The sequence below is a fragment of the Scylla paramamosain genome, chromosome 21 (genome assembly GCF_035594125.1).
Source record: "Scylla paramamosain isolate STU-SP2022 chromosome 21, ASM3559412v1, whole genome shotgun sequence".
Lineage (NCBI taxonomy): Eukaryota > Metazoa > Arthropoda > Malacostraca > Decapoda > Portunidae > Scylla > Scylla paramamosain.
Genome location: NC_087171.1, coordinates 14,994,754 through 15,008,266, shown reverse-complemented (window position 1 = coordinate 15,008,266; position 13,513 = coordinate 14,994,754). Strand labels below are relative to the sequence as shown.

At 43.9% G+C, this 13,513-nt stretch overlaps 1 long non-coding RNA gene across 1 annotated transcript in view; it reads left to right on the top strand.

The window, feature by feature from the left end:
* LOC135111080 (uncharacterized) overlaps nt 1-12,252 on the top strand; it is a 38,238-nt gene extending 25,986 nt beyond the window's left edge. The window contains exon 4 of the long non-coding RNA XR_010273554.1: nt 11,475-12,252. This is a non-coding gene — a long non-coding RNA (uncharacterized LOC135111080). The remainder of the gene's footprint in view (nt 1-11,474) is intronic.
* The last annotated feature ends 1,261 nt before the right edge of the window (nt 12,253-13,513 follow it).

The window sequence follows — 13,513 nt, the reverse complement described above, 5'->3', positions numbered from 1 at the left end:
GGGAAAAGTTGGGTATAAAATGTGAGAGAGAGAGAGAGAGAGAGAGAGAGAGAGAGGAGAGAGAGGAGGAGAGAGGAGATGAGAGAGAGAGAGAGAGAGAGAGAGAGAAGAGAAGAGAAGAGAAGAGAAGAGAAGAGGATAAAAAACGAGAGAAACAGAGGGACACAAACAGAGAAATAAAGCAAAACTGACAGAAACCGACACACACACACACACACACACACACACACACACACACACACAGACACACACACACACACACACACACACACACACACACACACACACACACACACACACACACACACACACACACACACACACTTGACTTCACTCCCAAATTCTACTTGACTTCACTCCTATCCTACAGCTCTTACTCTTTACATATCCTGACTTCTCTTCTGCCAGACCCAAAGTTCCGCCGTTCTTGTAGTATGTTTTGAAGGCCACTCGAGGTCCCGCCGTGGCTTCGGAGCTTTAGGGCTTAATTTTGTTTCCGCGACATTATTCCCTCCCTCCATCTCCTTCCTCCATCTCTTTGAAGACATGCCTTCCTCCCCAGACCAAAGTTAAAGGGTCAGTTCATTCTAGCGAGGAGAGACGGGGGGACAGAGAGAGAGAGAGAGAGAGAGAGAGAGAGAGAGAGAGAGAGAGAGAGAGAGAGAGAGAGAGAGAGAGAGAATGTACACGAAATTTTCTCTCTCATTTTATTATTTTCCTTCCTCTTTTTCTATTTTTCTTTATATTGTTTGTTTGTTCACTTATTGTCCAGTATTTCCTTGTGTTTTCCTCCTATCTCCATCTCCTCTTTTTACAACGTTACCACCTCACCACATCTCTAATATTCAGAAGTCACATTGATAGCTTTACATTACAACTTACTCTCTTCTTAAAATGTAACGATTCTAAACCCAGAGAGAGAGAGAGAGAGAGAGAGAGAGAGAGAGAGAGAGAGAGAGAGAGAGAGAGAGAGAGAGAGAGAGAGAGAGAGAGAACTGCTAACAATTTAAACTCATCACTCTAACTTTTATTCACCTGCCAATTCCTTATATGACATCACACCTGTTTGAAAATGCCCTGTAAATCTCTTGCCGGTAACGAGGAGAGGGTGAACCACGAGTACTAACACTACAGCTTCACCACCTCCCTTGTATTCAGGAGTCATCACGTAAATCATTAACATGCTTTCCCTCAACTCTTCTCTTCCACCATCCCCCATGAACCCCACTGTACTACCATGGATGGGCCCTCATCACACACCTGCATCATGTTGCACAGGTGTAAGGGGAGAGAATCGTGTGTTGTTGACCTGCATCTCATCACGTGTACAAGTTTTCACTCCATATGAGGTGTGGGTTCCTGTCCTTTCATCCTTTTTTTTTTCACTCTTGTCTTTATTTCTCCTTTAACTCTTTTAGTCTTTTGCCGCTCAGTGCCCACTTTCAAGCTTTCCTTCTTCCATTTCATCGCTCCTGTCCTGCCCTTCCTGTCTCCTTCCTGTTATGCCTCTCTCACCTTTTTTTTTCCTCCGATTATTCTTCATATCGCTCAAGCACGCATCCTTTTCTTACCAGACTGTTTCTTTTTCCTTTCCTTTCTCTGCTCCTTGCGCTGTATCTAAAGTATAGCATTGTTGTGTACTACATATAGATTGATCTGCTTATGAACTAACTGCATATTTATTGCTTTGTTTCATTTTTGCCCTTGATTGTATTTATTTCCAGCTCGTGAGATGAATGTAATTACCATTAGATTAATAACAATATATTTTTTTTGTTTCCTATAAGAACTCATTGTCATTGTTATTTACTTTTTTTGTTGTTGTTGTTGAATGTATTTATTTTAAGAACAGGTTAATGTAGGCAGATTAATTATTTTTCATTGTTTCCTATGAGATTTTTTTTTTCCTCTCTACTGCATGGAATATTTCCCAACTGCTTCCACGCCAACGCCAGGTGTTAAGATTGATGGGTTTTAAGACTGATGGGTTGTGAGGCGCCTTCTGTGCTGTCATGTTTCTTTATCAAGAAATTAGTTAGAAAGAATTTGTTATTGTTTGGTTATTCTGTTTAATACTATGTAATCCCTCTCTTCTCCCTCCTGTTACCTTGTTTCTCCTTTCTCTTGCTTTATTTGCACTTCCTTTGTTTTACCTTGTTCCTCTCTGCCACCCTGTCATTGCCATACTAATCGTCTTTTCCTCCTCCTCCTCTTCCCTGCGAGCCTCCTAACCTTTATCTTTCCTTCCGTGTTAAACCAAAACCATACGGAATGTGTCAACTGGAGGTCAGTCACCACCTGCAGCGTAAGAGAAAGCTGACGTGTTGACTTTGACCCATTAAAGGCATTGTGAGATTCGACTGAGACACAAATCCGGCGGTAATCTCTCATCGATCACCGTTCTGAGAGTTGCGTCGTTGCCTTGTGTAGACCAGCTGGCTTTTTACGTTCTCCTCTTCTTGTGTTTTAAAGTGGCTGGAGACAAATGGTTTTCGTGACAAACTTCAAATCTTAGTCTCTCACAGTAAGGTGCAGTGCTTCGTCTCTTGCGTCGTTCAACCGCTGTGCTCATAATTATGGTTCCTGCTCTTCTGAAGTCGCTTACTGAATGTCAATCTCATCGTGGCCTCCTCTAGACTTTCTACTCGTCTCATTCCCATTCTGTACACCTTACCCGTGCAAGGATGAACCAACATCTGAACCAGTATCTGCACTCCATTCCTTTACTATTAAGATTCGGGACGCTAACCTATCGTGTCTCTCTTTTAATCTAATGACTCTTTTGGCTTCTCGAGATTTATAAAGTGCAGTGGTGGTAATGTAGAGTAAGGTTTTGAAAGACCCCGCTGACAGCAAGAGTAGTAATGAAGTGATTCTAACCACTCAGCACCTATGGTTTTATTTTTCTATCAAATCGTGTAGAGTTAATCACGTGAAGAAACAGGTGTCATTTTGTTGCTAGTATTCACAGAGTTCATTCCTTTGTCTAGCAGCGTTTGTAGCACCGTGCTTCTGTCACAGCTATGTGTACTGTGATATGTGTTAAGTAAAAGCAATATAAGTGTATAGTAACATCTTTTTTAGACGTTGAATAGTTTAATGTCGTAATCTGAAACCGATGAATAAGTTATAAAACGACAAGGAAACGCAGATGGAGTTCCAACGTTTGATCGATAATGTGAATTTTCAAGATGCCGCTGACAGTGAATTATTAAGTACGTATGTATCTATTTTTTTTTTTTTTTTTTTTATGATTGTTATTACAGTGAGGACAGTGCACTTAATCAGCAAACCACTGAACTAGTGCGGCGACTACGCTGCCGTCTGGTGCTGGATTCCGTCACCAGTAATGAGTGCTGTCAAGGTAGCCACACATGTATATATATTTAAACCACTATGGATATATCTACTGCTCCCGTTAAGACTCATTATAGTGACATACGCTTCTCGATCTTAATCTCTTCTGCGTCTTGCGTTACACCCACCACCCGCATGCCTTCATTCTGAACCTCTAGGAATGATTAAGATTACCATGAAATGCGACAGTAATGACATAAACAAAAATATATACATACACTGCCACTCATCAGGTCAAAATAGCATTGTGTATCAAGTGAACGAGCGCATTTCTATAACACGTTTTCTTTTCCAAACACTTGGGAGCTCATGGTTTAAAATCGCGCCACTCAACCGAGCATTGTTGCCGCCTGCGCGAGGCGAGCTGTGGCGGGCTGGTGTACCGCGGGACATTATTATCCTATTTTTTTTTTTTTTTTTCTGTGCTATACTATCACACCTGCACCAGCGAGGGACACGGAACAGGTGAGATGCGGGACAAATACTCGAGGTTGTTCGAGACGCGCGTTGAGGGTTATGAAGTTCGTGGGTAGGTAATTAGAGGTGTGAATGTTCCCGGTAAATAGGCTCTGTACTGCTACCCGTAGGCTTAACGACGACTTGCAGTTTCTCTTCTTTCTTATGCTGTCACGGGTTTGGTTTCGTAGCCATCATCATCATCATCAGCATCGGTAACAGTAAGGATGGAACACGTTTTCGCTACGGTCCTGTTATTTATTACCCTGCCATATACACGTACTGCATTGCTGTTTACTTCTTAAGCTCTGTTGTGGGTTCGGTGTAGTAGCCAACATCATCATCATCATCATCAGTAGTAGTAAGGGTGGAATACGCCTTTCGCAACGGTTCTTTTATGAAACTGGTGCAAATACACGTACTGGTTTCACTACATTTACTTATGCTGATATTGGTTCGACCTAGTAGTCATCATCACTATTATCATCATCAGTAGTAATAGTAAGAGTGCAATAAGCTTTCGCAACGGTGCTTTTTATTACACTGGTTCAAATATACATATTACAGTCACGTATTCTTGAGATAGATAACATATCAGTTGCTTTCTCTCTCTCTCTCTCTCTCTCTCTCTCTCTCTCTCTCTCTCTCTCTCTCTCTCTCTCTCTCTCTCTCTGATCCATTTGCCGTGCGACCTCTTTTACTCCTTCTCCTCCTCCTCCTCCTCCGCCTCCTCCTCCTCCTCCTCCTCCTCCTCCTCCTCCTCCTCCTCCTCCTCCTCCTCCTTCTCCCTTGGCATTTCTTTGAGTGGCATATTTTTTTCGAGGGGAAGACGTGGCGGGGTCGTTGCGTCCACTCATCCCGATTCACCACGACCTTCACAGGAATATTAAGTGTAGTTTGAACGACCCAGACGCTGAAGAGCTTTGATCGAAGGTGGCAGGGAGAGAGGGAGGGAGGGAGGGATGGAGAGATGAAGGAAGAGAGGGAGGGAGGGAGGGAGGGAGGGAAGGGAGGAAAGGAAGGAAGGAGGAAAGAAATGAAGGGATGTTTGACTGAGTGCCTCTAGATTTTTTATTTTTTTTCACGAGTGAGGTTTGTTTGTGTTACGTGACGCTCGTCCATTTGTTTGGTAAGGAAGTGTTTCGGTTGTGTGAGGATCTCGGTGTTCGTGGTTGTACGTGTTTTGCTTGAGTTTTTTTTTTTTTTTTCCTTATAATTTCTTTTCTTTTTTTCTTGTTTTCCTGTTTTTTTCTCATTTTCTTTATTTTTTTTTTATTTTCTCATCCTCATATATTATCTAATTTCTTTCCTTAATTTCTTTTTTTTGTGTGTATCATGACTCAACCATTTCACTCAAAAAAAAAAAAAAGAAAAAGGAAAAATAAAAATAGACGTTGAATCAATCCACCGCACCAGTGACAGCACACAGCCCCTGTTTCAGTCACAAGACAGCGCTGGTACTAGATTTACAAGAGTACCTGGTTCAAGCTTGATAGAGTTCGATAAAAAAAAAAAAAAGGAAATTCACAAATAGAAAGATGACTGCTATAGACTGGAATAGACTCAGTAATCAGGTTGTCAGTGCCGCGTCACAAGAGAGCTTTAAAAGAATATGTACATAGTGTAGCTAGGTAACATACAGGGACTGCTACGTATAATTCTTCTAGCTTCATCAGTGTCCCTTATGTTCTGATGTTCTTACGCTCTTATGCTCTCCCTCCTTCCGTGAATTGCAGTGAGCTGTTATCAAATTCACTGTCTTCCTTCCACCAAACACTATACCAAAGAGCCTCCTGGTAGAGAGAGAGAGAGAGAGAGAGAGAGAGAGAGAGAGAGAGAGAGAGAGAGAGAGAGAGAGAGAGAGAGAGAGAGAGAAGACGTGGGGGGGGGGATGAGCAAGTGCTAGACAATCTTCCACCTTCCTCCTCCTCCTCCTCCTCCGCCTCACATGTGCATATCTCTGCCTATCAGTTTATCCTTCCTCTACGATATATGGAACTCAAGACGATGCCCAATAAGCGGCGGAGGAAGGAAACGAGGGAGGCAGAGGCGGGAGGAGGCAGGAGGGACATGATACCTCCCTCATCTCTCCTCGCTTGAAGAGATGGACGCCTCCACTCTTGAGAGAAATTGTGAGCCAACTTTATCGATAGAGTAAAAGAGAGAGAACCACTTGCCAGACAGGGAGAGGCGAGACGGAGCGAGAGACACGGACAGGAGGAAGGGAGGAAGGAGATGGTGATGGCGAGTGTGACGCATTACGAGTATACCGTTTATGAATCTACAGGTCCGTATTCTGAAACACCTGCGCTGCACCTCCTCCACTGCTTTCAGAAGGCTCTAGCTGAAGTTATATTAGTTTTTCATGATGTTTTTTACGGTTATAGCGGCATATTAACACGATTTCTACATTATTAACAGGAGAAACACTTGAAAACTAGGCTAGTCATCTCTGTGGCCTTTGAAAATTGTCGTGACGAGAGTGTTAAGCGTTTTTTAATACGGGCCAACATCTGTGACGGTGGCAGGAAGGTAGGATGCTGTCAGGACTCTATCACCCTCACTTCCTATGCTTGTGACGGTGGCAGGAAAATATCTAGTTGCGTTTCTTTGTGATTTTGTGCAAGGCGTGTGAAGAACGGTGAGTGAGTGCTAAACTTTAGGAATGGCACGTCGGGTTGGAAGAAGTGGAGCGGCGTGGTGGGGGGGAGGCCAAGGCTGTGTGACGTCACCTGGCTTGTGTCCCTCGTGGCTTGGTGACCGCTCCGTGTGACTAGCGGAAGCCCAAGCGAGAGATGTAAATACTTAGATGCGTATAGATAGAAACACACACACACACACACACACACACACACACACACACACACACACACACACACACACACACACACACACACGTCCATATTCTGAAACATTTCTGCGCCGCATCATCACTACTTTCAAAAGACTCTATAGTAAGGTTATATGGATTCTCAAGGGTGTTTTACTGTTCTAGAGACCGACTAACAAAATTTCTACATTATTAACAGGAAAAATACCCTTGTTAACCTGGCTAATCATCCGTGTGGCCTTTGAAAAATAGTCGTGGAGAGTGAACGAAAGTATTTAAGAATATGGATTACAGAGCGGCGTATCCCAGGAACATTTGAGACAGTTTGTTATAATGATGGTCACCTGCTGAAATGCGGCGACACGTGTGGCGGAAGCGTATGCCGGTCACGCTTCACGTCACAGCGGCGCGATTACTCTGACTGTGGACCTTGAGATTCACTGGGCTGTGGCTTTCAGTACATTACTCTTATTTTTATCAAACCCGTGAAATGCTGGGAAGAGGAGCTGTTTTTGATTACGTGTTCACGCCGATGTGGATATGGATTAAGTTTTACGTGACTAGTGAGAGATTCTGGATGACACTATTGTAAACCTGTCGTTAATCTGTCAAGTATAAAGATCGTTAGGAGAAAAATGGTGTATAGCTTAACCTCATCCAGTCTATCACCTTAACATTACCAGCCTTCATGACTCCATTACAGGCTTTCTCTTAAATCAAATTGCGTTAGAAGTGCAAAGTATGGGGGTCACAGAGGAAGATGCAAGGGACAGACACAACTGGAGGAGACTCATAAATGCCACCAAGCCCCTGAGATTAGGGAAACGACGAAAAGAAATGTGTTAGATTACTCATAAACAAAAATACAGAACAGAGTGAATAGATTAGACAACAAGCGCTCTCGTTATAGTCTCGGAACCCCTGATGCCCACACAGTTGCAGACACTGACACACCTGCAAGGGCGCCCAGGTTCGTGATATACTGCGGGAGTGTGTGTGTGTCTTGCTGTCGTGACTCTCCCCCCTCGGCGCCGCAGCCTGTCACCACGCCGCCTCCTCTCCCACCGCCACCACGCCCAGCGACCTGTGGGTGGGGTGCTGGGAGGGATTTCTATCTTTCTGACTTGTTTTTGTCTCTCTGTCTGTCTGTCTGTCTGTCTCTCTCAATTCTTGCTTATTTGTTTAGATTTTATTTTTGTCTCCTTTGGGTCTGTCTGTCTGTATGTATTTCTCTCTCTCTCTCTCTCTCTCTCTCTCTCTCTCTCTCTCTCTCTCTCTCTCTCTCTCTCTCTCTCTCTCTCTCTCTCTCTCTCTCTCTCTTTCTCTCTGTGTGTGTGTGTGTGTGTGTGTGTGTGTGTGTGTGTGTGTGTGTGTGTTTCACCACTAATGGCTTCTACAACGACCGGCCTTTCTGTGGAATACGTGCAGGCGTGTTGTGTAATGTAGCGTGTCATGTAGTTCTTCTTGGGCCCAGTGAAGGATGGCGGGGCGGGGAGGAGGGGCTGCTGTGACGGGCATGGCCATAAATCTCCTCCAAACCCTTGATAAACCCTAATGTAAATAATATAATCCCATATCCTCTCTTCACTCACCCTCCTGGACTGATTCGCCTCCTCCGTCGTGTACAGGGAGACTGGAAGGGGGAGGGGGAAGAAAGTTAGTGATGTAAAGCTATCATGTTCGTATTCTTCAGCCGTTTATCATGGTTATCATTAGTCACCTCCAAGTAACGTTAACACTTTCAATGTTGGTGACTTATTTCAAACAAACACAATTTATTTTAGACTTTTATCTGCACTTCGGTTCTTTAAATTGTTCCGTTGCAACTTTACTTATTTTTTACGTAATTCCCGTCTCTGAGTGAGTGCTCTTCTGAATACCAACCATGTTCTCCTACCTCCAGCAAAGGAAAGACCAAATTAACTTCCTTTTTTCTCACCGTGTCCTTACAAACAGTTTATCGAAATGCTCTGAGAGTTAATAAAGAGCAACCATGACTGAAAGACTTGCCAGTTGCTGCCTGGACGTAAGACCATGAGGAACGAAAGGAAGCTGCAAAAAAGCCAGTTTATCTGCACAAGGCAGCCCCCCGAGCAGTTTAAACTCATTGTCATCGTGCACTGTATTAGGTGGAGGTTGACTAACATGTGGACGCAGGCTGGGGCCATTGTTTTCCTCAGTGTGAAGAGCTTACCACTGTGTTCGCATCTCCTGTTTTCCTCATCATCAGTTATCATGATAACTGATGATGACAATGATGATAAGGGAGGCCGCTGCTGGATGGGGAAGGCTTGATATTTTGTCCTTATAAGCTACACCATTAATTCAGAGACCGTAGTACAAAAATAAGTTTAAAGAAGCTGTTATATATATATATATATATATATATATATATATATATATATATATATATATATATATATATATATATATATATATATATATATATATATATATATATATATATATATATATATATATATATATATATAATGTGTGTGTGTGTGTGTGTGTGTGTATAGGTTAATGCAGGCTAAGATAAACTACAGTAGACAAAACTACATAGATTCTCATATACTCGTAGTTTGAAGTAAAACGAAGTAAATTAACGACATACAATCAGACAGGAATAGAAGAATAGAAAAGTGCAGACCAATGCAGGCTGAAGCAGACCACTATGCAAGCAGGAAGAAATAACACCGCTCTCACAGGCAATAGTAAAGCGTAGTAGCACCCCAGCAGGTAGGAGTAGGCTGGCGTAGGCTGGCGAAGGCTGGCGAAGGCTGGCAGGTAGTGGTGGGCAAGGAGGCGGGCCATGGTCGCGTGCTGCCCGCCGATTCATCTCCCGGTGACATTTCGATCGAGTTTTAATGTGGGTCGGAGGCCTATAATAAAGTGGGCGTGGTGGGGAGGGGGCCGGCCTAGGAGTGGGTAGGCCCGGCCGCTGATAATAGGTAAGGGAGGTGGTGGGGGGGGGGCAGGCCGAGATAGGTTGTGTTGTGGGCGAGGGTGAGGGAGAGTGAGAGTGACGGTGAGGGTAAGGGTGAGCTCATGGTGGGAAGAAAGTTTAATCAGTAAAGGTGATTGACTAACTGTTGCTGGTACTGACTGACTGACTGACTGATACTGACTGACTTACCAACTGTGACTGACTGACTGTGACTGATTGACCTGCTGGTGATCACTGAATATGGACATGGTGGTGGTGTTGGTGGTCAGGGCGGTGGTGTGGTGGTAATGACAGTGGAAATGACTATGGGATGGTGGTAGTGGTGGTGGTGATGGTTGTATGTGGACATTGACATGATGGTGATGGCATTGTGGCGTGATTGTGATGGTGGTAATGGTGTTGGTAGTAGTAGTAGTAGTAGTAGTAATAGTAGTAGTAGCAGTAACAGTAGTAGTGGTGGTAGTGGTAGTGCTAATTCTACTCTAAAACAACACAAATTAAAGCAACACACACACACACACACACACACACACACACACAGATCCTTCCCACAAACATTCAACTACAAACGTCTCCCCTCCCCACACACACACACACACACACACAAACCATCTTGCATGTATAAGAATAAAAACAACAACAACAACAACAACAACAACAACAACAGCAACAACAAGAGGGAGAACACAGTCATTTTGTCGTAGTCATAATAATGTATAGCAAATCCACGGGGGGTGGGAATGAGGTGGTGGGCAGAGGCGGGAAGTGGTGGCCAGGGTGACGGGAAGTTAAATGTTCCGAAGTCCAGTGTTAGCACGTTATTAATTGGCTGTGTCTCTATTATCACAGGTTATTATGGTCATTAGTGGTACTGCTCGTGTTGGTGGTGGTGGTGGTGGTGGTGGTGGTGCTGGAGCGTGTGTGTGTGTGTGTGTGTGAGAGAGAGAGAGAGAGAGAGAGAGAGAGAGAGAGAGAGAGAGAGAGAGAGAGAGAGAGAGAGAGAGAGAGAGAGAGAGTAGACGAGACGAGAAGAAAGACAGGTAATGGACTGGCGGAGGAGGAGAAGGAAGTAAGGAGGGAGGGAAGGAAGGCAGAGAAGAAGGGGGAGGAGGGGGAGGAGGAGGGGGGGAGGGGGGAAGAAGAGAACAGACCAAGATGGACACTAAAGCATTACCTTGATTCCTCCGATAGAAACATTATTTATTCAGTTTTTCTTTACGGGCAGGTAAGTAAACACAGGTACGTCGCTCAGGTAGGAGTCATTTGCATAGACAGCGGGGCGGCGCGCTCACCTGTGTGTTGAGGTGAAGTAAGGTTGCAGGTGGCGGGGCTCCGGGCGGCGGGAATGGACTTTCTTCCCCCTCACCGGCTCCTCCTTCCTCTCCTCCCGGCGTTATCTCATAATTCAAAATGGCTGGGGACGAACGCAGGGGTGGTGAAGGCTGGGGGAGTATACTGGGCTGAGAGGTACTGGGTAGGGAGGGGAGGATTTAGTGTGTATGTGTATGTATGTGCTTGCATGTGTTTGTTGTTTAGTTTCGTATCTTATTGTCACGTTTATTCATCTTTCTTTGTCAGGGTTTTATACTTAGATTGCAAGTTATTTCGGAGATTATTACAACCGCCTATTTTTTTATATTTTTTTTATATGTATTCTCTTTTTTTTTTTACTACATGTGTGAGATTCAGCGGAGCGTGTGTTATGCAGATCAGTATTCCCATTGATTTGTTGGTTTAGCTTTGTGATGTTTATTTATTTATGTGTGTGTGTGTGTGAGTGTGTGTGTAAAAGAGAGAGAGAGAGAGAACGAAAAAAAAAAACACCTGTACTGTATCTAGTTCTACTTGGCACACTTATTTCCTAATCTCTTTCTTCCACAGGTGAGTCTCGGCAGTGGTACCTGAGGCAGTGAGTAGGTGAGAAGGTGACGCAGCACTGCCACAGATGATGTGCAGGAGGTAGGATGCCGCTGTGCTATGTATGGTGACTCTTCATCCTGTATGTGGTGACAGTCTGCCTTGTATATTGTGACTCTTCCTTGTATACGGTAACTCTGTTCAGTAAAAGAGGATAAGACAAATTTATGGATGGAAAAAATTGGTGGAAATAGATAAGTATGACTGCCATTTGTAGGCCTGATGGCTTCCTGCAGCTTCCTTTATTTTCTTATGTTCTTATGTTCTTATATGGTGATTATACTTGTATATAGTGACTGCCCTGTACGTATATAATGACTCTACTCTGTATATGGTAGCTCTCTGCCCTGTATATATCGCTGGCCTGGATGAGAGGCCACGAGGGAACAAGGGAGCAACTGAAAAAGGGAGGCAGAAAGAGAGTCTGATAAAAAGCATTACACTAACACACATAACTGTAACTCTTGGCGGCAATCAGACAAGCTTGTTTATCGAACGCTCTGCCCGATTATCGTCCACGTCCCGGGGAAATAGATGACCTTATTTCTGGCCCAGCAGTGTTTCGGACAGACGACGAAGAGTAAAAAAATGTAAAAAAAAAAAAAAAAAAAAAAAAGTTTGTTGACTGGAGTAATTTTTCTATTAATTTGGGGTGTGTTCGAATTTTGACTCAAGATAGACGTGCTAATATTTCTGACGCAGCAGTGTTTCGGATCAACGGCAAAGAGTTAAATGTGTAAAAAAAAAATTTGTTTGTTGACCGGAATAATATTGTGTGCATTTTCCGAGTGTTCGAATTCAACTTACGACAGACGTGCCGAGTTAGGTTTGGGTGCAGAGGGAAGCTAACAAACTAAATAGCTGTAGATAGGTATGGATGATAAAAGGATGGGAATACGTACAGAAGCATCGTTTAATTAGTGTAATATATAATTTCGTTATTTAGTTAGTTAATTATTTAGATAGTTAAATAACAATGAAAAACCGGGTGAGCGTAAATGTATCTATAATTTAACATACAATTTCGTCAGACACTCAGCTAATGAGTTGATTATTTTGTCAGTTAGTTATTTTGGTAATTAGAGTGAAGAGAACGAGGACAGGAAAAGAATAGGAAATGTGCTTATAACCCAGTATAATGTACAGGTCACTTATTTACTTAGTTACTTCGATAGCAAGCACGGATGACAAAAGGAAGGACGGTGTATAACTAGAGACACTGTAGAGACGATGTATACGAGAAGTTGGCTGTATAGAAAGACTTCTCAAGAGAGAGAGAGAGAGAGAGAGAGAGAGAGAGAGAGAGAGAGAGAGAGAGAGAGAGAGAGAGAGAGAGAGAGAGAGTTCCCATAGCGACGTGGTCCTGCGCGAGGCATCTCATAAGGTAAGATCCGGAGCCCCGCGAGGCTGCATGATGCTCACACAACCTTGCATCCCGCCCTCCATTAGCTTATTTCACATTTCCTTGGCGAACCTCAGCCTTGCCGCTACTCGCACCACCCTAGCGGCCACACACCATACGGCCCACACTCCCTCGCACGCGGTGGAGTTGGTGTACGCCGGTGTTGCATTAATAATCCCTAATATGGGGGAAATTGAACGCACGAAGGATTTTGGTTTTCAATATGTAGACTCGCCGGGGACTCTGATATTAGCTCATGTGGCTCGCGGGCTAGCTGGAGATCAGAGTGAGGAGACCAAATGAAGTTGGCTTATTATGCTGTGCCGGAGGGTATATAGCGCCATATTTTACGAACCTCCTCCTCCTCCTCCTCTTCCTCCTCCTCCCCACTACCGAGAGGAGGTTACACGCGCTTCTGATTTTCGTATTTTTCGGAGGGAGCGGATGTCTTGGGTTGAATTTGCAGTCTTACAGGAGGAGGAGGAGGAGGAGGAGGAGGAGGAGGAGGAGGAATGGACCGCTGAAGAAAAAGAGGGAAAGCTTCACTCCGGCAGGAAAGACGCCGCCAGGATTCTGAGCTTCTTTTTTTTTCTTCTTCTTC